The sequence below is a fragment of the Pleurodeles waltl genome, chromosome 11, assembly GCF_031143425.1.
Source record: "Pleurodeles waltl isolate 20211129_DDA chromosome 11, aPleWal1.hap1.20221129, whole genome shotgun sequence".
Classification (NCBI taxonomy): domain Eukaryota; kingdom Metazoa; phylum Chordata; class Amphibia; order Caudata; family Salamandridae; genus Pleurodeles; species Pleurodeles waltl.
Window position 1 is genome coordinate 184,333,481 of NC_090450.1, and position 24,671 is coordinate 184,358,151.

A 24,671-nucleotide genomic window follows, 5' to 3' on the forward strand; every position below is an offset into this window, starting at 1 on the left:
GTCCTGAGACTTCAGGGAACAAGAGGCAAGCTCTATCCAAGCCCTTGGAGAGCACTTCTGCAGCAAAGTAAGAGAGCAGCAAGACAACAGGGCAACAGTAAGGCAGCAGTCTTCTATAGAAAGCAGTCAGTTGAGTCCTTTAGGCAGCCAGGCAGTTATTCTTGTCAGGGTGCAGGTTCTGGTTCAGGTTTCTTCTCCAGGAAGTGTCTGAGGTGGTAGGGCAGAGGCCCTGTTTTATACCCAAATGTGCCTTTGAAGTGGGGGAGACTTCAAAGAGTGGCTTAGAAGTGCACCAGGTCCCCTTTCAGTTCAATCCTGTCTGCCAGGGTCCCAGTAGGGGTTGTGGCAGTCCTTTGTGTGAGGGCAGGCCCTCCACCCTCCCAGCCCAGGAAGACCCATTCAAAATGCAGATGTGTGCAAGTGAGGCTGAGTACCCTGTGTTTGGGGTGTGTCTGAGTGAATGCACAAGGAGCTGTCAACTAAACCCAGCCAGACATGGATTGTAAGGCACAGAAAGATTTAAGTGCAGAGAAATGCTCACTTTCTAAAAGTGGCATTTCTACAATAGTAATATTAAATCCAACTTCACCAGTCAGCAGAATTTTGTATTACCATTCTGGCCATAGTAAATATGACCTTCCTACTCCTTTCAGATCAGCAGTTACCACTTCAGCAATGTATGAGGGCAGCCCCAATGTTAGCCTATGAAGGGAGCAGGCCTCACAGTAGTTTAAAAACGAATTTAGGAGTTTCACACTACCAGGACATGTAAACTACACAGGTACATGACCTGCCTATTACCCACACAGCACCCTGCTCTAGGGGTTATCTAGGGCACACATTAGAGGTGACTTATATGTAGAAGAATTTGAGTTTTAGGCTTGGCAAGTACTTTTAAATGCCAAGTCGAGGTGACAGTGAAACTGCACACACAGGCCTTGCAATGGCAGGCCTGAGACAAGGTATAGGGGCTAGTAAAGTGGGTGCCACAACCAGTGCTGCAGGCCCACTAGTAGCATTTAATCTACATGCCCTAGGCACATGTAGTGCACTCTACTAGGGACTTACAAGTAAATCAAATAGTCCAATTTGGTGTGATCCAAGGTTACCATGTTTAAAGGGAGAGAGCATATGCACTTTAGCACTGGTTAGCAGTGGTAAAGTGCGCAGAGTCTAAAAACCAGCAAAAACAGTGTCCAAAAAGTGGAGGCAGGCAAAAAGTTAGGGGTGACCACCCTAAGGCTGTCAGGTCTAACAAACACCGACAACACGATTTCCGTTTCCATTTCCAAAACCATCACGTCCTCTGTTTTTCGCCAGTGTCTGACTCTGAACGATTTGCGTGTGTCTCTGTTGTTGTGGAATTCCCTGCATCCCTCATTGCGCTGCACTAATCTGCATCACCATTGCCTTTTTTTTCAATCACTTCTGCTTCATTTGTATCTCGTCACTGCAATATGTAGCAAACTGCAATACTTCATCAACTGGTTTTGCTTGCCATCAAATCAAATCAATCTTAAGCATGTTACTGATTTCAGGTCTCTGTACCACTGTAGTGTTTGAATGCCTGCAATAATCTTTCATAATGTGCATGTATTGGCTTGTTTGTTTCCTGATTCGTCCTATCAATTCTCTGCCAATCAACATTTTGTAGGAGAAATTCTCATTTTAAAAAATGCAATCACTTTGTAATAGCTTTTCATTACTTCAGGGTGTGGTGCACCTGTAACTGGATCTTGTGGAGGTTCTCTTGTTGGCCAGTCAACACTCCTTTGCATTCAATCCATTAATCAGCTGGGGCTACTATTTCTAGCAAGGTATTTAAATCCTCCCACAGGTATTTTTTGTTGGTTTCATAAAACTGTCTGTCTGCTGGTACCAATCCACTGGCTTCTCTCTCAATCTCAGGTAATTATTTGTAATTGTCAAAATATCACTCCTGCTCCAAGGGACATGAACATAATTTCCTCCAGGAATTTCTCTCATAGTTAATATTTTTACCGGGCTATCAGCCTGCTGTGTATCAGTGGAGTTCACATTTGCAGACTTTCTTTTCTTCTGATCTCTTTTCTTTACCCATCTACTTCCTCATTTATCTAATGCTCCCGTTGTTTGAATACTTTGGGTTAATTCTCTAATTTGAATTTTCATTCCAAGTGATCTCATGTTCTCAATGTCTTTTGAATTGAATTCTAATCTGTAACTCCTTTTTAATAGGATTGAAGTTTATTATCTACTTCATATTTTTCTGCAAGTTCTGATAATTTCTGATGTGACAGTCCGGCTCTCTTTGTAACATATTTACACATGGAGCTTAATTCATCTTCATTATACAAGTCAATTCTAGTTAATTCAAGTGTTACCTCAATCATATCATTTAATTCTAATTTTAATCTTGCTAAATGTAGTGCTAAATGTAGTTCCCCTCCAGCAAATGTTTTCATTGCTGATGTTCCACTCTTTTTCTCCAACCATTCTGTTATCTGTTGAGCTGTCAAACCTTGTTAAGAAACATTAATATTTAAATTGGGCACACATTGTGGAGTAATACATGGAGTATTAGTTGTCAACAGAATTTAATTCAAATTTAAATTTGATTTCTCCAAATTTTGAGAAGTCCTGGAATAAGTTAAATTTGTTAGCGGACCAGTTCTGTCAAAAGTCTGATTCCTTAAAGTGATAACACTTGCAGTAGCATTTATGGAGGTACTCCATTTCTGCATTTCAATTAAAATGATTCTGTATAACGCTCTCATTGTTACTCTGAGCATACAACTGGACCAGTTGTAACAGGAGCTGTTAATGCTTCTGGATTTGATGGAACATTCTGATTTCTTGAGTAAATTACTCTAGAACTCTGACCTGTAATTACTGAGGAACTCAATTGCATTACTGTTACTTGAGTATACCTTGGCGTTATCTGAGCTTGATTAACAACTTGCACAGGCAGCATCGAATTAGGTGTGGACTCCACTTGAACCCTTTTTGGTTTCTCGAAATCTGTGGTGCACCTGGTACTGTAGTACTCAATGCAGAACTTACAATAGGACCTGTAGAATATAGAATAGGCTGAGCTACAGTTTGAATCAAAGAAGTTTGAGTAACTGTAAAAGCCGGAACATTAGTTGCAACGTGTACTTGACTCTGTGTTTCCACAAATGAAGATGATACACTTGGACTAATAGTAGTACCTGGACTTGCCTCTTGTGTTGCATATGGAGGGGGGCGATTTCTCAATAATTGTGCTGTAAATTCATCAACACATGAGTCACTATCATAAGTTAATGATTTCCTAGCTTCATCTGACTTCGACTCATTTTCTTCAGGCTCCTTATTCTTTTTCTTTGTCTTTGATCTAACACTGCTCACTCTCTCTTGTGTGATTGTAGGATATATTCCAATATGAGGTAAAGTTTCTGTCCTCCGGAATTTCTGCTCATTTTCCCATCTGGCTTCTTGCAAAGATTCCTCAGCTTTTCTAATTCATCTGTCAAATTTTAATTTCTCTTGTTGTCTGGCCACTATATTCAAAATAGCTAAAGATTAAAATTGTGCTGGTCTCAGAGGGGGTTTTAATTCATAAAGTACTCTTCTCAAATTTTCCAAAATTCTTATATTAAAACTTCCATAAGCAGGAAACACTAAGCTCTCTTCCTTCTCTGTAATTTTGTACCACTGTTTTAACCAAATACATGCTGAAGTACCTTTCTCTGCTAATGCTAAACATGAAGAATAAAACAGTTGGTTTAAGTTAAACCATTAACCTTTCGGTAGATATTAATAATCATCTTTTGTCATACAAATAATTATGATTAAAGAAACTACATTTTGATTAGCATTTATTTAATTCATGTCGAACTTCATTGCGGCTAACACCAGGGCAATCACTTTTCAGAGCACACGTTTATTTTTCAAAAACACGTTCTTCAGTTAGGCCTTTTAATACATGTTATATCACACTATATTTTAGTGATACATTTTTATTAATAATGTTAGCTCTCTAACACCACTAGCGCATCTGCATCCTAGGAAAATCAACAATCAACACCACCCTGTCCCACAATATATAGATTTTTATCATGTCCATTTCTTTCCAGGATGAATGGAAACTTGCAGAAATCAACTCTCTCCTCAAGAAGCCCACAGCCGACTCAATCAACTGAGCAACTTCTGACCCACCTCCGTGTTACGCTATCCAGCCAAAGTGAATGAGAAGGCCATTAACAAGCAAATTACAACCCATCTCAAACTTCATTTTCTAGACAACACACAATCAGGATTTGGAAAGAACCACAGCACTGAAACAGCACTCATCTTGGCCACAGACATTTAAAACATCCTGGACTGAGTTGAAACAGTGACCATATCCTGCTCACCCTCTCTGTAGCATTTGGCGCTGTCTTCCACAGCACCCTCATCAGACTCCCCAAGGTTGGCATATAAGGATCCCGTCTCAAATGGATATGATCTTGCCTCACAGAAAAAAAACAAATGGTGAAGCTGTCACACATCACATCAGAGACCATGAAACTCATATGTGGTGTCCCACAGGGATTGTCCCTCAGCCCCACTCTTTTCAACATTTACACAACACCGCTCGCTAACATCATCAGGCTACAAGACATCATGGTCATCTCCAACGTTGATGACACCCAACTCATCCTCTCCCTGATGGACAAGACAAACACCAGCAGAACCAAACATTAACAAAATTGGTTGGGTTCACAAAACTATCCAAGTACAAATTGTATGATTCACTCTTTTTATTTGAGATTAAGATCTTTTACTGTTAGACTGTATTCTCTTCTCATTAGTAATTACATTAATACCAAAACACAATTTTCACACCAATAACTGCAACAGAATGAAATCTATTCCAAATTAAGGCACAACGTTAAGACAAAAAGTATAGCCAAACACTACACAATTTTTGATGTGTTAACCCACTTGACAGTTTTCAGCCAATACGTGTTTTGCGATAGGACAAGCCGCTTCTTCAGGGCTGTAAAAAGAGATGGCATGCTTATTACATGTACTGGTATTTATAGTATTTAAAATAATAAACTGAATTGAAATGTACATATATATCCACTTCATCACAGACACTTAAGAGCATTAGACAGTGTTACAGCTACTTTTCACAAATATCATAAACCTATAAAACAGTGTATATTCTACAATTTCATAGGTCATGTTCCTACCATCAATTCCTATTATATAACTGAAGTAAAATGATATTGCAGTAAGCATGACTCTTTCATGTCAATCCCTCTATCTGGCCTATTTCAGTGCCACACTCACCTAATTGTTTATGTCAGTATTGTTTCATACAACAACTGTTTCCCAAAGAACAGCTGTTCTAGTCTACAATGTCGTTATGGTAGATGTTTGAAAACATTTGAAAAGGGTCACCCAGGTTCTCTGTATTAATACAGCAACAAAGATTCTAATTAATTACATCACTTTAATTGTAACTAAAATAGGATTACCATGATGTTTGCGATTCCAAAGCTTACCTCTTTGAAGACAAGATTCGTGAGCATGGATCAGAATAACTTCTTAGTATATTGTCATGATAAAAACAGAGGGACTCATTTACAAGCTCCTTGCGCTTCCGTAGCGTCATTTATTTTTTTATGCTACGGCAGCGAAAAAAGTCTCCCACACATCACCACATATACAAACTGGTGCAAGGGGTCCATTGCACCAGTTTGTTAAACCCTTGCTCCACATTATACCTGCACCAGCTATAATGTATGCAAGGCAGGTGTTCTCCTGCTTGGAAGCCCACAAGAATGACACAGTGAAATCTGTAAGATTTCACTGCATCGTTCTAGAGTAATTTTTTAACTCCTGCTCAAGGGCAGACTTTGAAGTGAAACTAGACTGTTTTAAATAGACCTCCCAAAGCTTTGCTGGAGTAGCGTCAACATTTTTTACGCTAGTCCGGAATAGGTCCACAACTGTGCCAAGTGCCATGGCGCACCATATTGTAAATGTAACGCTACCATGGTGCTGTTAGGAGGCACAGGGCAGCGCAAACAAACTGGTGCATCGTGATCCATACGCCAGTTTGTTGTAAATGAGGCCCAGAAAGTTTTGAATGGAATCGTCGGAGCAACTCAATCTACAATAACAGGAAAGGATGAACATGAAGAAAATATTTATCTAATGAACGAATACACCTAAGGCTTCTTTACAACGATAAGGCTATTAAATGGCGAATGATAACAGAGGTAAACGGTTCCTCCCTGTAGTGAGCAATTATACTCGCACTATTAGCACAGTAGGAACAGGATTACGTAAACATAAATAATACGACATATCTCCTCTAAATTTAAACACAACATAAAATGAGGAAAAGGATATTGACAGTTACACTGAGCACGACGAAATTTAATTTGAGGGTTTATAACAAGGTCTAACATGGGTAGTCTTGTTGGTGTAGCTGTCGTAGTGTTTGAGACAGATGGAAAAAGATACTCGCGTTCACTGCTCAGATTCCTATACCATTAAAAAAAAGCATTTCAGTAGACTTAGAGGAAATTACTCTTACTAAACTAACTATTTCACTGTTTGGGCAGGTATAGAACCTTTCCAAGAGACTCGAAAACTAACAGAAAAAGACCCACACTGGCGAGCTTGGTAAAGTGTTTACTATTCATTTGCATTTCCTTGCTTACAATAAGTAATCTCAAATTCCAAACCACGATAGTTATTACTATATTCCGTGATACACAACGAAGTTTCTAGTTAGTTATGTATACAAGTATGACATAAAATTTCTCTAAATGTTTCAGTTATGTGTGATTTCTTCCGGTTACTGACTAAAGTCACTTCTCACCTCCTATAGCTCAATACTTCTTAATATTAATTCCTGTTAAGTAACACTTGTTTCTAACATAACATGAAATAACAACTCAATCTCTATTTTTAAATCTGAAGAACTACTGCAACTAAACAGTGCTAAGGTGTTGGCCTGAACTTTGAAATCACTCAATAACAGTCTAAGACCCAAATTGTAGAAAGGGCAGAGAGGTCCTCTGCACACCAACAAGAATCTAAAGTCTAAAAAAATAAAGTGTGTCAGAGGTTCAGCTACCATAAGTTAGTCCAATGCAGGACAAGTTCATCTTACTGCCTTAAAACCCACCAGCAGAACCAACTTCACCAACTGCTTGACCATGATAGTAGACTGGATGTGAACCAACTGCCTGAAGCTGAACTCTGACAAGAGAGAAACACTGGTCTTTGCAAACAAAACTGTCCTGTGGGATTCCACCTGATGGCTGCTGGAGCTAGGCCCAAAACCCACACACCCAGGCCATGCAACAAATCTAGGGATCATCCTAGATAACAAGCACAGTGTTGCTCCTTGTAGTACTTACGCGCGTGGTCTCGCGCATGGCCTCGCGTCTAGAACCCCAATGGTGAAGGGGCTGCTAGGTGCTCGAGGGCAGCTTGAGCACTACGGCAACGGAAACGGTTGGGAGACGGAGCGGCTAGCGGCTTTGTCCTGGGGGCGCCTGGAGACTTTTTAAAAGATGAAAATAAAAGCATTTTAACCCTACCGTGCTCCTCATTTTCTTCTGCTTCGCATACATCATTGTGGCGACGAGGATGGGATCCGATCTTCAGGCATTGTGATCCCACGCATCAGCTAACAATCAGCTCTCAACGAAGTCGCCCTCAGCGCCATTTTTGGTGCCAGCAAGTTTGTGAGGGGATCTTTTCCTACACAAAAGACGGCTGGGGTTTCCTGTCAGAAACCGGTTTACTCCACCTCGTGGTTGGGGTTTCCTGCTCCGGTGTTACTTCAACCAATCATAGAAAACATCTTTTGTGTTTTCTGATGTGGAGAGGTTACACAAGTAATGGTGAGACTTTGCTAAAGAAGAGCTTTGTTCAACAGCCCATCCGCTGAACATTAAAGTTATTATTTAAAATTTAAAAAGGAAAAAGAACACACAAAGGAGGCAATAAGGACTGGTTGGATTATTTATTTACCTTCAACTAACAAAAAAAGATATAACAAAGGTCGTTACGATTTTGTTTTGTCTCCAGGAATATTGTTACTTATTGTTTTTGGGGGCACCATGCAATCCGTTCTGCCTCCACCACCATTTCTGGAGAGCCCTGGTGAACCACATATAGGGGGTCATTCAAACCCTGGCGGTCGGTGTTAAAGCCGCGTCAAAACCGCTAACAGGCTGGCGGTAAAAAAAATGGAATTCCGAACCTGGCGGAAACCGCCAACATGGACCGCCACTTCAACACACCGCCCGCCACGGCGGAACAAACAAACAGCGCGGCGGTCACCGCCAACAGACAGGTGGGAGACAATGTACCGCCCACCCTATCAGAACCCACCAAACCGCCACCTTTTCCGGGGCGGTAGCCCCGCCGATAAAAACACGGCGGAAACAGCCATTGCAAACGGAAAACGCTCACCTCCATACACCCCACGAGGAATCTGGACAGCATGGAACCCGAACTCCACATCCTCCCAGCGATTGTCTTTCTGCTCCTCTACCAGGAGCACGAACGCCGGAGCAGAAGACAACGGTGAGTACTGCACCTACGACACAGGGGAGGGGGGAGGCAAAAAATTACGGGGACACACATATGCGACACACCCACCCTCACCCTCACCCACTACAACACACACATCAATGCATAGCAAGACATCACTGTTACCCCCCCAAACCCCCCAGAATAATGTAAAGACAAAAGGAAATTATTATAAAAATTGGAATATATTGTATGACTGGCTTTAAAATATATCACACATCTAAAACTTTTATATACATAAATTGTCCAGTCCGATATTTGTATCAGGCAATGTTCGTGGACCACTGGGCCCAAATCACATGGGCAAAGCCCACACAGGATACCTGACTCCAACGGAGAGAACACTGCAGGGGCATCAGATAACAAAACTACAGGCACCTCAGGGGGAAGGGAAGGGGGGCACCTCAGCCAGATGAGTCCACGACGCCAGATCCACGAGGGGCATCCATGGCCACTGTTCCATCCTGGGGAGTGCAAAGCCACAGTCTCTCAAGTCTCTACAGTGGGTGGCTTGCCCACTGTTCCATCCTGGGGCGTGCAAAGCCACAGTCTCTCAAGTCTCTACAGTGGGTGGCTTGCCCACTGTTCCATCCTGGGTAGTGCAAAGCCACAGTCTCTCAAGTCAATATCAGTCTCCACTGGTACTGGAGGGGGACTAGTGCCTAGAGTGCTTCGTGCAGCCCTGCCCGACACAGATGCGAGCCTGCCCCTTCCGCCAATGGGCCAGCGGTGCTTGAGACGGCGGTGCCCAGCACAGCGGTGCTTGAGACGGCGGTGCCCAGTTCAGCGGTGCTTGAGACAGCGGTGCCCAGTTCAGCGGTGCTTGAGATGAAGGGCCCAGTTCAGCGGTGCTTGAGATGAAGGGCCCAGCGCAGCAGTGCTTGAGATGAAGGGCCCAGTTCCTGCGGTGCTTGAGACGGCGGTGCCCAGTTCAGCGGTGCTTGAGACGGCGGTGCCCAGTTCAGCGGTGCTTGAGATGAAGGGCCCAGTTCAGCGGTGCTTGAGATGAAGGGCCCAGTTCAGCGGTGCTTGAGACGGCGGTGCCCAGCACAGCGGTGTTTGAGACGCAGTGCCCAGTTCAGCGGTGCTTGAGACGGCGGTGCCCAGTTCAGCAGTGCTTGAGATGAAGGGCCCAGCGCAGCGGTGCTTGAGATGAAGGGCCCAGTTCAGCGGTGCTTGAGATGAAGGGCCCAGTTCAGCGGTGCTTGAGATGAAGGGCCCAGTTCAGCGGTGCTTGAGACGGCGGTGCCCAGCGCAGCGGTGCTTGAGACGGCGGTGCCCAGTTCAGCGGTGCTTGAGACGGCGGTGCCCAGTTCAGCGGTGCTTGAGACGGCGGTGCCCAGTTCAGCTGTGCTTGAGATGAAGGGCCCATTGCAGCGGTGCTTGAGATGAAGGGCCCAGTTCAGCTGTGCTTGAGATGAAGGGCCCAGCGCAGCGGTGCTTGAGACGGCGGTGCCCAGCGCAGCGGTGCTTGAGACGGCGGTGCCCAGTTCAGCGGTGCTTCGTATGACTGCCCAGTTCAGTGGATCCGCCCATGGCGTGGAGGTCATTCGCCACCTGACCTGTGGCTGGCTGCGCCTTCCTGCCCACCTGGAATGGGGCTGGTGGGGCCCTCCTGGGCTGCAGTACCGGGCCTGTTGGTGCCCTCCTGCCCACCTGGGATGGGGCATGCGGGGCCCTCCTGCACAGCTGGGCTGCTGGCGGTCTTGTGCTGCCCTTCCCAGCCTTCCCTGTTTGCCTGTGGCCCTTCCCCACCTTTGGCGGTGTGTCAGCTGGCACCACACTCCCTGCCGGAGCCATGGTAGTGATTTTGGTCCCAGGTGTTTTAGGCCTCTCGCGCCGGGCACTGACAATCTTCGCATGTTTTTGCGGGGGTGGGCTGGCCGTGCCTTGGCTCCCTACTGAACTGGCTGACCTTGAGGGTGGGGGACTCCACAGTCCATGGCAGACTGTCTTCTCAGGGCCCGCTTTTGTGGTGGCTGAGGTGCTGACTGGAGTCCTATTAGATGGACGGGGTGGGGGAGTTGTTGGAAAGAGGTAAAGTTTTGATAGGAAAATAAGTTTAGGAAGAGAGGGACGGGTAGGTGTAGTAGGAATGGGAGTGGAGAAAGAGGTTGTGGTTGTAGGAGTTTGAGGTCTGCTGTCTTTGGGTGCAGGTGCTTGGGCTGGAGGCTGTGGTGAGGTGGATGGCTGTTGGGTGGGTGGCTGCCTGCGTTTGTGTAGCTTGGAAGAGGGGGTGACAGACACACTGGGAGAGGACACAGGGGACGTGTGAATGGTAGTGGAGGGGTGACTGCACGTGTGCGGGGGGTTCTAGTGTGTGCTGGTGATGGATGTAGTGGCTGAAGATGTTGTGCATGCAGGTGTGAGTGGAGACGTGACAGGGAGGGAGGAGGGAGACGAGGAGGAGGGTGACACAGTGGAGGCAGTGGGTGTTGGTATGTCTGCATGTGGATGTTGCTTGTGTGAATGCTTGTGTGATGTGTGGTGCTTATGTCTGTCTGAGCTTCCCTTGGGTGTTGAGGTGTGTGCAGGCTGGTCTGATGGTGTGTCTGGGATAGGCAGAGGTACAGGGGATTGGGTATGGGTGGAGGAAGTTGGAAGGGGGAGGATAGAGACAGGGACAATTGCTGCCATCAGTGCTGAGGCCAGAGTGTTGAACGATCGCTGATGGGCAGCCTGACCAGAATGAATGCCCTCCAGGTATGCATTACTCTGGTGCACCTCCCTTTCTACACCCTGGATGGCATTCAAAAGGGTAGACTGCCCAACAATGAGCGTCCTCAGGAGGTCAATGACCTCCACACTGAGGGCAGCAGGGGTGACTGGGGCAGGGCCTGAGGTGCCTGGGGCGAAGGAGATGCCCACCTTCCTGGGTGAGCGGGCATGGGGCAAACGCTGAGGGGCTGCTGGGAGGGTGGTGCTGGTGCGCTGGGTGGCGGCTGTACCTGTTGGTGCGGGGGGCATGGCTGTTGCCGCCACCACAAGGGAGCTCCCTTCAGAGGACGAGTCGCTGTCACTGACATCCGCACGAGTCCCCGCTGTGGAGCTCCCCTCGCCCTCCGTCTCACTGGTGAATTCCGATTCTGTTGCATGGCCCGCCATGGCCATGTGAGATGCAGCTCCCTCGTGCTCCGATGCCACTTCTCCTCCGCCTGATGATGCTAATGCACAAATGAACAGGAAGACAACAAAAAAGGGGGGTGGGGAAAAATAAAGAAATGTTGAGTGCATGCATTGGCGACACCGTTGGCGGACAGGATAGACACAGAAGCCCCCTGCACTACGCTGCGCACTTGGGGTCGACTACGCAATCAGTGGGACATGGTCTACAAGCCTATGGGCGACCGCTGCTCACATACATGACACAGGGCAATGAATAGCTGTACTTGGCACCCTACAGAGGTGGGGGGCGGGGGCACAGGGCCATGCCTTACGGAGGGGCCTAGCCTACAGATATCGCCCTGGCCTAGGGATACCCACAGCCCTCCTCCCCCACCCAGACACCTCCACTGCGCGCAAAGTCACCCGGATTTGAGTGTACTCACCCCCTTGTGTCTGCTGTGATGTCCTCACGCGTCCATCCAAATCGGGGTAGGCCACTGCCAGGATCCGAGACATCAGGGTGGGTCAAAGAACGACTGGCACCCCTCCCACGTTGGGAGGCCATCCCCAGCTGAGCCTCTGCCGTCTTCCTGCTCCAGCGTCGGATGTCCTCCCATCTCTTCCGGCAGTGGGTGCCCCGTCTCTGGTGGACCCCCAGGGTCCGGACGTCCTTGGCGATGGCACGCCAAATATCGATTTTCTGGTGGGCGCTGACCTATGTGACATGTGCAGGGAGAGAAGAATAATCATCACCTTATGCATGCTCGATGTGAGTGGCCCCCCCATCCCCACCCTTGCCATGTGGCACATGCTCTCATCTGTCGTTTGATGCATGACTCAATCGCTCCCCTCACCACCATCTTTCATCCACCCCACTCAACACAGGCAGTGGCCACAAAGCATGGTCCCAGTGTACTTACCTGTTGGTCTGGAGGACCGTAGAGTAGCGCATACTGGGTGAGGACCCCATCCACGAGTTTCTCCAACTCCTGAGCAGTGAAGGCAGGGGCCCTTTCCCCAGTCGGATGAGCCATTGTTTCTTCCAGACCATGGTCACAGCAGCACTTGCAGTGTAGGTCCTCTCCTGTCGAAGATCAGGTATCGAGTGATTAAGCAGATAGAAAATGGCGGTCACGCCCGCGGCGGTGCGTACCGCGGCGGTGCGTACCGCGACCGCCGGCGCACATCATCATTGGCTCCTGAGACCCATAGGGTTCAATGTTAACCAATGCTGCTTTGCGCCGCGGTCTTCGACCGCCTACCGCCACAGTGTGCCACGCCAGCGCATTGACCTCACATCCCATTGTCGCACTTCACAGGTCAGGCAGCCGCCATTTCAAGGGCCCACATGCCTTATTTTCTACTGCGTCACACATACCTAGGCCTTGCATCGACACTCATACAAGCCATTCAATGCATTGGGAATCGTGTTATGTGCAAGCTGTGGTGACGTACCTGTGGGTTGATTGACTCTGTGCTTGCTGTTGTCCTTCATAGGCACCGTCCGCTGGGACATGCGAGGAGATGGAGAAATCTTCCCGTGTACAGACCGCTGGTGGACCTGTTGACAATGGAGGAAAGACATGTCATACTGACATACAGGCTTGACCGAGACACTATACAGGAACTGTGTGCCCAGCTGGAGCCAGACCTGATGTCACCAATCCGCCAACCCACAGGGATCCCCCCTCTAGTGCAGGTGCTGTCAGTACTCCATTTCCTAGCAAGTAGGTCATTTCAAACAACAGTGGCCATATCATCAGGGATGTCCCAGCCCATGTTTTCCAAGGTGTTGTCCAGAGTGTTGTCTGCCCTGCTCAAACACATGCAGAGCTACATCGTCTGCCCTGAGGTGGGGGATTTGGCTACAGTGAAGGCTGATTTCTATGCCCTTGGACATTTACCCAACATCATTGGTGCCATTGATGGGACACATGTTGCTTTGGTCCCCCCCAGCAGGAGTGAACAGGTGTTAATGCCAAGTTCCCTGGGTCAGTGCATGACGCCTACATCATGCGGAATAGCAGCATCCCTTATATGATGGGTCAACTCCAGAGGCACCGTGTGTGGCTATTAGGAGACTCTGGTTACCCCAACCTGTCATGGCTACTGACCCCAGTGAGGAATCCCAGGACAAGGGCAGAGGAACGGTACAATGAGGCCCATGGGAGAACTAGGAGGGTGATCGAGCGGACCTTCGGCCTCCTGAAGGCCAGGTTTAGGTGCCTCCATATGACTGGTGGATCCCTAATGTACTCACCAAAGAAGGTGTGCCAGATCATCGTGGCCTGCTGTATGCTTCACAACCTGGCTTTGCGACGCCAGGTGCCTTTTCTGCAGGAGGATGGTCCAGATGGTGGTGTTGTAGCAGCTGTGGAGCCTGTGGAGAGTGAAGAGGAGGAAGGTGAAGAGGACGACATAGAGAACAGGAACACAGTAATACAGCAGTATTTTCAATGACACACAGGTAAGAATCCACACCAGCATATTACATATACTTAACCCCTACTACCTCTCTACTGTCTGACCTTTTCCCCCAGTGTATGGTAACTGAGTTGTGACTTTCCCTTCCGATTTCAGAGATGTGGGCCCTACTGCGTGACATCTGCTTTAATTCCCCATGGACCACAGCTGTGTGACATTGGTATGTTGGCATCATAATGTGAATATGCCATTTGGCACGGTTATGTCTAATACATTTGTACAAAATCACAGCCAGACTCCAGATTGTTTTATGCAATAAGTGTGTTTATTACAGTGCTCAAAATTGGTGGGTGGTTGCAAATCGTTGAAGTGTGATGGTGGAGGATTGTCCATGGCAGAGTCCAGACTATCAGGATCACAGGTGCCTTGTCCAGATGCCTATGGAAAGTAGAGCAGGGGCAGTGTAAGGTTGGACAGGGTGTCAATGTGGGACAGTGGGATGACAATCAGGGAGGTATCCTTTCCTGGCTGGGGTCATGGCATCTTACTCTGTCTTCTTCCTGGATCTCAGGGCCCGCTTGCGGGGTGGTTCTCCTTCTGCAGGGGGTGGGGTTCTGGTGGCCTGTTGGTCTTGTGTCGGGGCCTCCTGTCCACTAGCGCCGGTGGAGGTGGTAGGCAGTTCTTGGTCCATGCTAGTGTCAGGGGCCCTTTGTGGTGCAACAGTGTCCCGCAATGTGGTGACTACCTGATTCAGAGCCACTACGATGGTGCCCATGGCGGAACTGATGTTTCTTAGTTCTTCCCTGAACCCCATATACTGTTGCTCCTGCAGAAGCTGGATCTCCTGAAACCTGGCCAGGACCGTCGCCATCGTCTCCTGGGAGTGGTGGTATGCTCCCATGATGGAGGAGAGGGCCTCGTGGAGAGTGGGTTCCCTGGGCCTGTCTCCCCACTGTCGCACATCAGCCCTCCCAGTTCCCCTGTTTCCCTGGGCCTCTGTCCCCTGGACCTTGTGCCCACTACCACTGCCCCCAGGTCCCTGTTGTTGTTGGGGTGGTTGGTTATCCTGGGTTCCCTGTAGTGGTGGACACACCGCTGATTGACGTGTCCTGGGGACAGAGATATGGGCCTGCTGTGTGGGTGCTGTGCTGGTGTTCCCAGAGGGGGGAAGGTCTGCTGTGGCCTGTGGCTGTCTGAGGGGAACCGACTGTCCAGAGGTCCCTGATGGGCCGGGCTGGTCATCTAGATCCAGGTCGACAGAGGTGCTGTCATCACTGTGGGCCTCTTCTGGGGGTGGAGTGGAAATTTGTGGACCCTCCTGCGCGGTGACGTGGCGTTCGGGTCCTGCAGGGGTATAAAAGTATGATTATTGCTTCTGTGTGTGCCATAGCGTGCAATGGGTGGGTGCCCTTGTACCCCTGTGCTTGCATTCCTGTGTGGGGGCTTTTGTGACGGTGGTTTGGCGGGGGGATGGGGATGTGCAGTGGGCATGCTTAGGTGATGGGTGTCCATGCTTTGTGGTCGCATGCAGGGCTTGCGGTTGGGATGGGTGGGTTGTGAGGGTGAGACATTTGCAAGGAGTAGGTGTGATGGGGTGGGGGTGAGGGTGGGGGTATGAGTTGGCATGCTGGTGGGGTGGGGGGGATGAAGTTGTTAAGATTTGACTTACCAGAGTCCATTCCTCCACCTACTCCTGCGAGGCCCTCAGGATGCAGGATCGCCAAGAACTGCTCCTCCCATGTTGTAAATTCTGGGGGAGGAGGTGGGGGTCCGCCGCCAGTCCGCTGCACCGCGATGTTGTGCCTGGATACCATGGAACGCACCTTCCCCCCTAGGTCGTTCTACCGCTTCCTGATGTCATCCCGATTTCTTGGGTGTTGTCCCACAGCGTTGACCCTGTCCACTATTCTGCTCTATAGCTCCATCTTCCTGGCAATGGTGGTGTGCTGCACCTGTGTCCCGAAGAGCTGTGGCTCTACCCGTACAATTTCCTCCACCATGACCCTGAGTTCAGCCTCAGAAAACCTGGGGTGTCTTTGCGGTGCCATGGGGTGGTTTGGGTGATGTGTGGGGTGGATTGTGTGGTGCTAAGTGTGGTGATGTGTATTGGTGTGTAGTTTGAAGTGCGTGGTAATATTGCTGGGTGACATTGAATTGCGCGTCAGGGTGCTCGGGTCTCTTATCTCTGTGCGTGTTCACGATTCTCTAGGAGTGGGGGTTTGTGGGTGTGTGTTTTATATTGTGTTGGGTGTGTGGGAGTGTTGTTTGTATGTGTATCAGGTGTGTGTATTTCGAATTATCCAATGTGGCTGTGTTTTGGAGATGTGTGTGAATTTTGAGCGCGGCGGTGTGTACTGCCAATGGAATACCGCGGTTGAAAGACCGCCGCGTGGATTCGTGTGTCGTGATAGTGTGGGCGTATTTCTGTTGGCGTGACGGTGGATGTCTGGTCATCGCCAGTTTCTCGCTGGCCTTTGGTGTGGCGGACTTTTGTGGATGTCTGTATTTTGGCGGTTTGCCATTTGTGGGTCAGAATGACCGTGGCGGTTTACCGCGGCCGCGGCGGTGTTATGGCGGTCTTCTGCACGGCGGTAAGCGCCTTTTACCGCCGAGGTTGGAATGACCACCATAGTCTGGAAGCAATGGTATGATGCCTTTGAGATGTATTTAGGGGCGATAGGAGCATCACAGTACAGACCAGAACGCAAAAAGTGTCTTCTTCTCCATTCCATTGGCTTCGAAGGGAGGGCTATTTTTAAGCACCTACCAGACTTACAATTGGACGATGGTGAAATGGATGAGTACCAAGTAGCTGTGAAAAAAATGAGCGTCATGTTTGATGCACCTCCCAGCTTAGTCGTTGCTAGGCATTAGTTTTTTAAGAGAGAACAACGCTCTGACGAAGATGTTGACACTTATTTTTCAGCGTTGCGTCTTCTGGCTGCGGAATGTCAGTTTGGAGAGCTGGGTGATCAACTCATTAGAGACCAATTCATTTGTCAAGGGACAGACAAGTCCATCCGACAGAAGTTGTTATCGTTGGACCATCCAACATTGATTGAAACTATAAGAATTGCAGAGTATTGAATCTTCGATCAAGTCCTCCAGAGAAATAGAACAGGCAAAGGATAAAAGGGTTAACGCTGTCATCAACAGAAAATATAAGAAAACAATATTCAAAGCAAATGGACAGAAGAACATTAAGTTTGCCAATTCTAATGTTTTAAAAAAAACAAAAGAATGTTTGTTTTAGATGTGGAAATGCGCCTCATCAAAAAGGGTTTAAGAGTTGTCCTGCATGGAGTATCCAATGTAGGAATTGTGGCAAAGTTGGGCATTTTGCTAAAATGTGTCAAGGTGGAAAGCGTGAATCTGTCATGACAGTGTTGGATGAGAATGATGAAGCAGTAGAGCACCTCATGGGAGAGGTTCAGGATATGGTTCTAGTTGTTGACAGTGGAGTGGTTAATTCTGGTGATCCAGATAACTGTGTGGATCCGTATGTGTGCATATGAGTTGGTGACAAGTCCTTGCATTTGCTGGTGGACTCAGGGGCTAGGATCACCATGATCACTTTAGACTTGTTCAAGCAGAATTGGGAACAGCGAGCTCTGGAACCACCGGACAGGGCTCCAGTGTCCTATGAAGGAAGGAAGATTGAGCTCCAAGGTTTTTTTGAGGATATTCTTGAGTTTAGGGGACGACGTATGCATGGGAAAGTCTATGTAGCAGCAAAAGGTTTGAACATTTTAGGTTGGTTCCATCAGGGTTTGTTTGGAATGGTGTTGCAATCAGGTACGTCAGAACAGGTTGCAGTGATTAGAGAAACAGATGTGGTTGAAAGCCTACTCAATGAGTTTCCTAAAGTCTTCTCATGTGAATTGGGAAAGCTGAAAGGTTTTAAACATAAGATAAAAGTGAAAATGAATGCCGCCCCAGTCAAACATAAGATTAGGTCTGTGCCTTTCAGTGTGAGAGAAGATCTGGAAAAAAGAATTAGAAAGTTTACAGAATAAGGGGATTATAGAACCCATTGAGTCCTCTTTGTGGCTTTCCCCATTGGTAGTAGCGAAGAAAAAAAATGGAGAGTTGAGAATTTGTGTGGACCTGAGAGCGCTCAACAAAGAGATATGGGTGGACTCACATCCCTTACCCAATATAACTGAAATGTTGTCTACCATTAAAGGCGCAAAGGTGTTTACGAAGTTAGACTTGGCCAGTGCGTATCATCAGGTGGAACTGGATCCGGACTCCAGGTATTTGACAGCATTTGTATCGCCTTTTGGCGTTTTCCAGTTTTGTCGTATGCCTTTTGGGTTGGCGTCTGCAGCCTCAGTGTTTCAAAGGATTATGTGTACACTGCTAAAAGGTATTTCCAATGTGCTGGTGTTTCATGACAATGTTCTAATTCACGCACCAGATCTACAGGTACATAACAAGATTCTCAGACAGGTGTTGCAAAAATTCAAGGATCATGGCATCGTTCTTAGAAGGGAAAAGTGCCAGTTCATGAAATCCTCTGTGGAATATTTGGGTCATGTGATTAGTCAGGAGGGAGTTAGCCCGAAACCTGGTTTGATTGATGCCATCAAGGCAGCACCCCCCCTACTGACAAAGCCGGGGTGAAAGCGTTTTTAGGCATGTGTGAGTTTTACTCTCGGTTCATACCGGAGTATGCTAGTCAGGTTAGAGTCTTGTCGAATTTGTTGAAGGAGAAGACCAGTTTTGAGTGGAGTGCTGAGTGTGAACGAGCGTTTGAGGATGTCAAAGTCATGTTAACACAAGCCAAAGTGCTAAAACCGTATGATCAACGGTTCCAATGTTGCCTAACGGTTGATGCCAGCAATATTGGATTGGGGGCTGTGTTGACTCAAATGGTTGAGACTGAGGAAAACACCATTGGTTTTGCGTAAAGAGTGTTAAGGACACCAGAGGTGCATTACTCCGTCATCGAAAAGGAGTTGTTGGCCTGTGTGTGGGCCATTGAAAAATTCAGAAGCTATATGTGGGGGAGACATTTTGTATTAAAAACAGATCATAAGCCTTTGGTTTCTATCTTAAAAGGGACAAACGATAAAACTGGTAAACTTAGGATTGCTAGGTTAGTAGCTAGGCTGATGCAATATGATTTTGAGGTCATGCATATTCCTGGTGGAAGGAATATAAGAGCAGACTATTTGTCGAGATTTCCCAGTCAGACTAGCCCGACGACTGATGAAATGGTGGATGATGAATGTTGTATGATTGCAACGGTTGAGGTTGACCATGTTTGTGTTTGATCTGAGACAGAGTGGAAGGAGAAGTTGACTGGAGACAATAACTTGTGTGCTGTAATGAGGTTCCTTGTTGAAGGCTGGCCATATGAGAGAGATTTGGAGATGGGGATTCAGCCATTTTGGAAAATTACAGATGAACTTACAATTGAGGAGGGCATTCTCTTGAGAAATGATAAACTCATTCCTCCAGAGGAATTGATGAGTTAATTGTGAAGAAGGCGCATGAAGGCCATTTGGGGGCCACTATGACCAAAAGACGTATATGTGATAGCTTTTGGTGGCCACGTATGGACAATGATATTGAGCAATTGGTAAGAAATTGTGCTGTATGTTACAATTCTGACAAGTGTTTGAAAACGGTGACACCTCCCCTTATGCCTATTGCGTGTCCTGGAGGTCCGTGGCGAAAATTGGGAGTGGATATGGTGGGACCCTTTCACTTGCTTAATTCCAGCATACGGTATGCATACGTAGTGGTAGATTATTTCTCGAAGTGGCCATTTGTCAAATTTGTACAGGAGCCTAATGCTAGATCTTTAGTGACTTTCTTAAGAGAAGTGTTCATGAATGAAAGCTTTCCGGAAGAAATCATTTTGGACAATGGGGTTCAGTTCGTGTCTGAGGAGGTTAAAGCATTTCTGAACCAAGGTTCAGTCAAACACCTGAGGTGTTCCCTCCATCAGTCTCAAACAAACGGTTAGGTGGAGAGATTCAACCGTGTGGTGGGGGACTGTATCAGGTGGGCATTTAAGAATGGGTGTGATGTGTTGGCGTCGGTTCAGGCTATGCTTTGGTTTTACAGAACAACTCCTCATTCTACCACAGGGTACCTCCCTTTGAAGCCCTGAAAGGGAGAAAGCCAAATACCCAAATCAAACCTGGGTGGAACAAATGCTAGTCGGAGATCGTGCTGACGTTATCAAGGCCAATGTGGAAAGCAAGCAGTCTACACAGAAGAGATACTTTGACAATAAGAAAGGGGTTAAAGAGTCACTTATTGCGGAAGGTGATTGGGTAGTGATAAAATTGCCAACATATGTTAAGAAAGGTGATGCCAAATTTTCCGAACCTGCTTGTGTTGAACGTGTTTTGGGCAATGCGGTGAGGGTTCAAGGCAACAAGTGGTGGAACAAATCCAAAGTAGTTAAACTGAAAGGGAACTGGGATTCTCAGGGGAACTGGGATTCTCAGGTTGTGACAAGGTGAGATTTGGTGTCAAAAATTGACCTGAGTAAAAGTGGAGACGATGGTCTCGTCTTGCGCAGGAGTGATAGAATACGCAAGTTACCTTGGAAATTGCGTCAATGAGGATATGGGTTAGTATTCTGGAAATTGTGTCAACAATAATGCTTATCTTTAGCGTTTTAGTTTCATTGTTTTTATTTTAGGGGGATGTTTGATAATATTTATTAATAATGTGTCAAAAAAACTAAAAAAACTAAAAAACTCAATGTAGTACTTACACGCGTGGTCTCGCGCATGGCCTCGCATCTAGAACCCCAATGGTGAAGGGGTTGCTAGGCGCTCGAGGGCAGTGCGAGCGCGACGGAGACGTCTGGGAGACGGAGCGGCTACCAGCTTTGTCCTGGGGGCACCCGGAGACTTTTTAAAAGATGAAAATAAAAGCATTTTAACCCTACCGTGCTCCTCATTTTCTTCTGCTTCGCCTACATCACTCCTCCTGGTTTCACATCCTACAAATGCTGCAAAAGATCTTTAAATGGTTGCCTCAGAACACCAGATGGACCATCAAGCAAACACTCAGCACCAGAAGGTTGGACTATGGTAACACTCTCTACGCCAGAATCTCCTAACAATTCCATCACAGACTCCAGACCATCCAAAATTCTTGACATCCCACTCTCCACCACAGCAACCGCACCTCAGGAAGCTTCACTGGTTCTCCATTCACAAGCGCAGCCAATTCAAAGTTCTCACTCACACATACACAACTCACATATACAAAGTTTTACTCAACACAGGACCAGAATACCTGAACAGCCGTGTAGGCTTTCACCAACTCACCAGACACCTATGCTCTGCCTCAGACTCACTCACACACACTCCCGCATCTCCAGAAGAAAAACTGGAGGGCGTTCATTCTCCTACATAGCATCCAAAACATGGAATGACCTCCTTGTGGTACGCTGAGGTATTTCTATCTTGTGTTGCTGTTGATTAAATATAGACTAGTATGTTAACTTGTTATGCTCTTAATGGTCTGCATCTCTGCATCAGTCTGCCTTGCAGCACCATGTAATGTGTACTAGTTTATTATGTAAAATGATGAGATGGTAAGATACTGGCAGTTGGTGCACCACAGACTGACCGGAGTATGCAGGATGGTACAGGACATCTTAATCTGGCATAAACTGTTGGATTTAATTGATGCCGACATCTCAAGTGTGGATCGTTACATAAATATTGACAACAAGGATGGCTGGACTAGAATCATCCTTTAGGTAGCCACAAGTGTTTGCTGGTGACTCCTGGGCCTGTCTTGACGTGTTCCTTGAAGGAGTCTACTATTAATACAGCTGGTGAATTATAAGATATTTATGAGAATTTGCGCGGAGTTGTGGAGTGTTGCATGCTATGTAACCTGGTGTCTTTGGAACAGTTCGGAGCAATTTCATACTTTGTTCTACCTGCCTGGACCTGTGTGGCAGTTGGAGTTTGCACACATGCTGTGTCCAGTAGAGAAGTCGTGTGACCAGGATGAGTAAACCTCCAACAGCGCTCCTGCATTCATGAGCGTCTGCTTGTCTCAGACAACATCTGCCATGTCACAAGCATTTTACATTCAACGGGTTGCAACCGCAGCCTTCACAAGTCTTCACGTGTGCCACCGCATCACGCAGTCTGTGGTACAAGGCCATATTTCACGCAAAATAGACCGCAAGGTGTACACGGTTACATCATTATGTTGGAGAAGCCATCTTAGGAAAAGTTTTTTTTTCCGTATTGTGACAACTGAAGTCTAGCAGTGATCGGTGATGGATAGACCGCTGTTTTACGGCAATTCACAGCATTCATTCATGAAACATAATACGGTGTGTGTCTTCAACAGTGATACACACCCCACTTGGAAGGTGATTCATTATGTTTTGTGCATCTGAAATATTTAACAAGAGCTTGTGGAGGCGTATTTCAGTGATGTACCCATCTTTAATGAAACTGGAATAGCATTTGGGTGACACACATAGGTGCTCATTCCAACATTGGCGGGAATATCAGCTTACCGCTGTCAGAAGACCACCAACATACCGCCGCGGTAAACCGCCACGGTCATTCTGACCCACAACAGGCAAACCGCCAAAATACAGACATCCACAAAAGTCGCCACACCAAAGGGCAGCAAGAAACTGGCAATGACCAAACCTCCATCATCACGCCAACAGAAATACGCCCACACTATCACGACACACGAATCCACGCAGCGGTCATTCAACCGCGGTATTCTATTGGCGGTACACACCGCTGCGCTCAAAATACACACACACTTACAAAATACAACCACATTGGACAAATTAAAATACACACACCTGATACACATACAAACACCACTCCCACACACCCAAGACAATATAAAACACACACCCACATCACCCTCAAACCCCCACTCCTCCAGAATCGGGACCACGCACAGAGAAATAGAGATCCGAGCACCCAGACGCGCATTTTACTTTCACCCAGCAATATTACCACGCACGTCACACAACACACCAATACACATCACCACACTTAGCACCACACAAACCACCCCATACATCACCCACACCACCCCATGGCACCGCAAAGACACCCCAGGTTTTCTGAGGATGAACTCAGGGTCATGGTGGAGGAAATCGCACGGGTAGAGCCACAGCTCTTCGGAACACAGGTGCAGCACACCTCCATTGCCAGGAAGATGGAGCTATGGAGCATAATAGTCGACAGGTAAATGCAGTGGGACAGCACCCAAGAAATAGGGACGACATCAGGAAGCGGTGGAACGACCTACGGGGGAAGGTTCGTTCAATGGTATCCAGGCACAACATCGCGGTGCAGCGGACTGGCGGCGGACCCCCACCTCCTCCCCCAGAATTTACAACATGGGAGGAGCAGGTCTTGGCAATCCTGCATCCTGAGGGCCTCGGCGGAGTATCTGGAGGAATGGACTCTGGTAAGTCTCACCTTCACTACTTCATCCCCCCCACCCCACCAGCATGCCAACTCATACCCCCACCCTCACCCTCACCCCATCACACCTACTCCTTGCAAATGTCTCACCATCACAACCCACCTATCCCAACCCTAAGCCCTGCATGCGACCACAAAGCATGGACACCCATCACCAAAGCATGCCCACTGCACATCCCCATCCCCCCGCCAAACCACCGTCACAAAAGCCCCCACACAGGAATGCCAGCACTGGGGTACACGGGCACCCACCCATTGCACGCTATGGCACACATAGATGCAATAACCATCCATTTATACCCCTGCAGGACCCGAACGCCACGTCACCGTGCAGGAGGGTCCACAAATGTCCACTCCACCCTCAGAAGAGGCCCACAGTGATGACAGCACCTCTGTCGACCTGGATCTAGATGACCAGCCCGGCCCATCGGGGACCTCTGGACAGTCGGTTCCCCTCAGACAGCCACAGCAGACCTTCCCCCCTCTGGGAACACCAGCACAGCACCCACCCAGCGGGCCCATACCTCTGTCCCCAGGACACGTCAATCAGCGGTGTGTCCACCACTACAGGGCACCCAGGTTAACCCACCACCCCAACAACAACAGCGACCTGGGGGCAGTGGTAGTGGGCACACGGTCCAGGGGACAGAGGCCCAGGGAAACAGGGGAACTGGGAGGGCTGCTGTGCGACAGGGGGGGGACAGGCCCAGGGAACCCACTCTCCACGAGGCCCTCTCCTCCATCATGGGAGCCTACCATCATTCCCAGGAGACGATGGCGACGGTCCTGGCCAGGTTTCAGGAGATCCAGCTCCTGCAGGAGGAACAGTATTTGGGGTTCAGGGAGGAACTACAAACCATCAGTTCCGCCATGGGCACCATGGTAGGGGCTCTGAATCAGGTAGTCGCCACATTGCGGGACACTGTGGCACCACAAAGGGCCCCTGACACTAGCATGGACCAAGAACTGCCTACCACCTCTGCTGGCGCTAGTGGACAGGAGGCCCCGCCACAGGACCAACAGGCCACCAGCACCCCACCCCCTGCAGAAGGAGAACCACCCCGCAAGCGGGCCCTGAGATCCAGGAAGAAGACAGAGTAAGATGCCAAGATC

At 47.9% G+C, this 24,671-nt stretch overlaps 1 long non-coding RNA gene across 1 annotated transcript in view; it reads right to left on the bottom strand.

Moving 5' to 3' along the window:
- Positions 1-3,352: 3,352 nt before the first annotated feature.
- LOC138266594 (uncharacterized) overlaps positions 3,353-24,671 on the bottom strand; it is a 60,795-nt gene continuing 39,476 nt past the window's right edge. Inside the window, exon 3 of the long non-coding RNA XR_011199566.1 lies at positions 3,353-5,002. This is a non-coding gene — a long non-coding RNA (uncharacterized lncRNA). The remainder of the gene's footprint in view (positions 5,003-24,671) is intronic.